Genomic DNA, 5,508 nt, shown 5'->3' on the forward strand with positions numbered 1-5,508 from the left:
ATACAGACTCCCAACAGCAGACCAGAGGGTCGCAAGAATCAAGTCAAAGATTTGAAATGCGAAGAAGCAAAAAACACCTAACCGGAAAAGCAAAATGAAAAAGAATCCAAAAATACAAAGATAGTGTAAGGAGCCTCTGGGACAGCTTCAAGCGTACCAACATCCGAATTATGGGGGTTCCAGAATATGAGAGAGAGCAAGATATTGAAAACCTATTTGAAGAAATAATGACAGAAAACTTCCCCTACCTGGTCAAAGAAATAGACTTACAAGTCCAGGAAGCACAGAGAATCCCAAACAAAAGGAATCCAAAGAGGACCACACCAAGACACAGCATAATTAAAATACCAAAGAGAGAAAGACAAAGACAGAGAGAATCCTAAAAGCAGCAAGAGAAAGAAAATCAGTTACCTACAAGGGAGTACCCATACGACTGTCAGCTGATTTCTCAACAGAAACTTTGCAGGCCAGAAGGGAGTGGCAAGAAATATTCAAAGTGATGAATACCAAGAACCTACAGCCAAGACTACTTTATCCAGCAAAGCTATCATTCAGAAGTGAAGGCCAGATAAAGAGCTTCACAGATAAGAAAAAGCTAAAGGAGTTCATCACCACCAAACCAGTATTATATGAAATGCTGAAAGGTATCCTTTAAGAAGAGGAAGAAGAAGAAAAAGGTAAAGATAGAAATTATGAACAGCAAATACACACCTATCAACAAGTGAATCTGAAAATCAAGTGACTAAATAATCTGATGAACAGTATGAACTGGTGATTGTAATAGAATCAGGGACATAGAAAGGGAATGGACTGACTATTCTTGGAAGGGGGAAAGGGTGTGGGGGTGAGGGAAGAGATTGGACAATAATCGTGCACCTATGGATGAGGACAGAGGGTGGGGAGTGAGGGTGGAGTGGGAACTGGGTGGAGGGGAGTTATGGTGGGAAAAAAGAGTAACTAATGTAATAATCTGAACAAGAAAGATTTAATTGAAAAAGAAAAAAAGAAAAGAGAACTCAAAATAATGAGAAACATCTAATCCTCTGGGGACAATGTCAAGCATAACAACATCCACATCCTCGGAATACCAGAAGGAGAAGAGAGTGAGCAAGGAATATAGAACCTGTTTGCAGAAATAAAGGCTGAAAACTTCCCTAATCTGGTAAAGGAAAAAGTTACACAGATTAGGAATCACAGAGCATACCAATGAAGATGAATCCAAAGAAGCCCACATCATAATTAAAATGGTGAATGTTAAAGGCAAAGAAAGAATCTTTAAGGCAGAAATAGAAAAATAGTTAGATACCTACAAAAGAACTCCCATAAGGCCATCAACTGATTACTCAACTGAAACATTTCAGGCAAGAATGACTTGGCATGTACTATTCAAAGTGATGAAAAGCAAGTATCTATAACCAAGATTACTCTATCTCGAAGGATATCATTTAAAACTGAAGGTGAAATAGAGATTCCCCCTGCCCTGAAAAAAAAAGCTAATGGAGTTCATTAGCACCAAATAAGTATTGCAAGAAATGTTAAAGGGCCTGCTTTAAGAAGAAGAAAAAAGAAAAGAAATGAGAGAGAGAGAAAGAGAGAGAGAGAGAAACATAAATGCAACAAATAAAAGAGTGGTTTCCAAGACGGCTGCAGAGTAGGTGGAGGCTGTAGGCCCTTGCTCCCAGCCCCAAACCAAATTTACATATAAATTACAGAGCAATCAACCTTAAAAACAATTGAAGGCTAGGCAATCTGAAATATTATAATCAAAGATTACAGAGAAAGCCACTTAGAGTCTTATAAGAAAGAGATGGACCCTGCATCTGAAAAGCTGGATGGATACCACAGGTATGAAACTTTCTCCTGCTAAGAGCATGGGGTCTCAACCCCACACAGGGATCCTGAACCTAGAGCAACAGAAATGGGAAGAAGAAGCTGTGTAGCAACTGGTGATGGGAATCAGTGAGGATTCAGTCCACTTGGGAAAATCAGACCATACCCTCCCAGAGAAGAACACTCTTATTGTTAACTGCACCAGTCTGGGAAGTTCACATCTGGACCCTGACTGCAAGAGATGTTATGCTGCCATACTCAGGTCCTGTGAAGGGGTCTGCTGGCTCAACCCAGCAGTGACTTTAAGAGGCCCTCTATTTTCTGTGGAGGCTTTTGGCAGAGGCCCAGACAATGACTAAACTGTGTCACTTAGGAAAAAAGACTGGTCTCCCCCACCTCTACTACAGAGCACTCTGCCCACATGCTGAGCCACTCTGCTAGCCACAAACTGCTAAGTTCACTGGCGCAGGAAGCTTCACAGGTCTCAGACTTTTAGCTCTGTCCTTCTGAGTCATAGCTCTTGTGGAGGTGGAAATTTAGGCCCAGTCCTGCTGAGACCAGCCATGCAGAGAGATTGGAGTGCCTTTCAGGGCTAATCTTTGGCCCCATTCAGCTTGATTTGGTGACACAGGGTAATGGGGATCTGTGCAAAATTTGTGATTTTTGGACTTTGTCTCCCAGGAAGGCTTCTGTACAGGAGCCTGATTGGAGAGTGCTGGGCTGAATATCTACATTGGAGGGAGACAAACCCAAACACCCCTGTGAATTTGACCTGTGCTACCTCAAGAATGGGAAGACTGCTTGCCACCTTCCTACAGGCTTGTGGGCATCATCCCCAATAAAAGACTGTTTGGATGAGTCCTGCGAAGTTCCCAATACCCATGTTAGGCACAGTTCTGGGGGAGGGGGGTGGTAGGCCAACTCAGAGCAGGGACATTCATAGTGTGAGACCCTCAGAGCCTATTGTCTGGCACCAGGACGAAGTACTTAGCCCACTCCTGTGGTCTGGGCCAGCATTATCCCCAATGGGGAACTTTTGATCTATTCCCATGAGCCCAGGATGGATGAGCTTGCTCCTGCTAAGGGGATGGCTATTTGTAGCCAACCTGAAGCTTCAGTGAATCCTCCTGGGGAAATACAGTTGGAGACTCTGGCAGAGACTGAAGGGTTTGGCTTTGAACCAGAGACAACTTTCCCCTGATTGGGTGCCTGACTACATGAATCCCAAGTAAGGGACCAACTAGCCCTATCTTGGCTAGCCAGAGCTCATCCTACAGTTTCTCCTTGGAAGGCTCTGAAGGAAGACCAGTAAATCTCAGAAGGAGGTGAAGTATCTGATAGGTAGAGGCAGACATCAGAGAGTCTCAGTCTTTTGGTGATCTACCTCCGGGTTTAAGCTGAAAGAAGCTGACATTTTACACAGATTATCTACTCCCATGCACATGCAGGTCAGCACTTGGAGCTTCTGGTGCTAGGTAGAATGCGGAGACAATGAAATAATCCCAAAGAAAAGAAAGAGGATTTGCCAAGAAAGGAACTAAATGAAATAGAGGCATACAATATGTCAGAAAAAGAATTCAGAATATTGGTCTTACTGTTCATAAACTGGATGGACAAGAAAATCAACAACCTATGCAAAAAATCAGGAAGAAATCAAAAGTGACATAGCTACAATAAAAAATGCAATTGAAGGTTTCAACAGTAGTCTAGGAGAAGTGGAGGGCCGAATTAGTGAGTTAGAAGATAAGGTAGAGAAACAAACCCAATCTGAACAGCAACTGGAGAAAAAAAAAATTAAAAAGCAGGAGGAGAGCCTAAGGGAGTTTTGGGACAAAATGAAACAAAGTAACATATGTATTGTAAGGGTGCCAGAAGGATAAGAAGAGCAGCAAGGACTAGAGAACCTATTTGAAGAAATAATGACAGAAAACTTCCCTGACATGGGGGTGGGGGGGGGGAGTCACACAGAGTAGAAAGACCCAAACAAGATGAACTCAAAAAGACCCACATCAAGACACATGGTAATTATAATGGCAAAGGTTAATGATAAAGAGAGAACCTTAAAAGCAACAAGAGAGAGAAAGAGAGTTACCTATAAAAAATTTCCCATCAGGTATCAAATGATTTCTCAACAGAAACACATCAGACCAGAAGGGAGTGGAATGAAGTATACAAAGTGATACAAAGCAAAAGACTGAATCAAAGAATATTCTATCCAGCAAGACTATTGATCAAAATTGAAGAGGAAATCAGGAGCTTCGCAGACAAAGAAAAATGCTAAGGGAGTTTATCACTACCAAGCCAGCAATGCAAGAAATGCTAAAGGGGTTGTTTTAAAAAGAAGAAATAGAAAGGGAAGAAGGAACACAGGCATAGAGAGTAGAAATGGCTACAAACAAGTACCTATCAATAATAACATTAAATGTAAAAGGACCAAATTCTCCAATCAGAAAACATCTAGTCAATAAATGGATAAGTAAACATGACCCATTTATATGCTGTCTTCAAGAGACCTACCTCAGAACAAGGGACTCACACAGACTGAAAGTGGACAGATGGAAAATATCTTTCAGGCAAATAGAAATGAAAAAAAAAAGGTAGGGCAGCAATAATTATATCTGACAAAATAGACCTCAAGGTGAAGGCCATAACAAGAGATAATGAAGGCTACTTCATAATTCTAAATAGATCAATACAAAAAGAGGATATAACTCAGATAAACATATATGCACCCAAAGTAGGAGAGCCCAAATCTATAAAATAACTTCTGGAAGATATAAGGGGAGAGATTGACAGCAATACAATCACAATAGGAGACCTTAATACCTTATTAACATAACTGGATAAACCCTCTAGACCAGCATTTCTCAACCTGTGGGTCGCGACCGCTTTGGGGGTCGAATGACCCTTTCACTGGGGTCTCCTAAGACCATCAGAAAACACATATATAATTACATATTGTTTTTGTGATTAATCACTATGCTTTATTATGTTCAATTTGTAACAATGAAATTGGGGATCACCCCAACATGAGGAACTGTATTAAAGGGTTGCAGCATTAGAAAGGTTGAGAACCACTGCTCTAGACAAAAAAAATTAGAAAAGAAACAGCAATCCTAAATGATTCACTAGATTAGATGGACTTAATTGTCATTTTCAGAACATTTCAACCCAAAGCGACCGAATATACATTCTTCTCAAGTGCACATGGGATATTTTCAACGATAGAACACATATTGGGACACAGGCAAAACTCTCCAAATTCAAGAAGATTGAAATCATATCAACATCTTCTCAGATCACAATGGCATAATATTATAAATAAACTACAATAAAAACAATCACAAAAATTCAAACACTTGGAGGCTGAATAGCATGCTATTAAACAATGTTTGGGTTACCAGAAATATCAAAGAAGAAACAAAAAACACCCTGGAGACAAATAGCAATGAAAATATAACAACCCAAAACCTATGGCACACAGTGAAAGCAGTCTTGAGAGGGAAGTTCATAGCATTACAGGCCTACCTCAAATAAATAAATAAATAAATAAATAAATAAATAAATAAATAAATAAAATAAAAACTGGTAATAAACCATCTACCTGTGCAACTTGAAGAATTAGAAAGATAACAAAAAGAAAAGCCCTGTGTGAGCAGAAGGAAGGCGAAAATAAAG

This window comes from Myotis myotis, unplaced genomic scaffold (genome assembly GCF_014108235.1).
Source record: "Myotis myotis isolate mMyoMyo1 unplaced genomic scaffold, mMyoMyo1.p scaffold_m19_p_1, whole genome shotgun sequence".
Taxonomy (NCBI): domain Eukaryota; kingdom Metazoa; phylum Chordata; class Mammalia; order Chiroptera; family Vespertilionidae; genus Myotis; species Myotis myotis.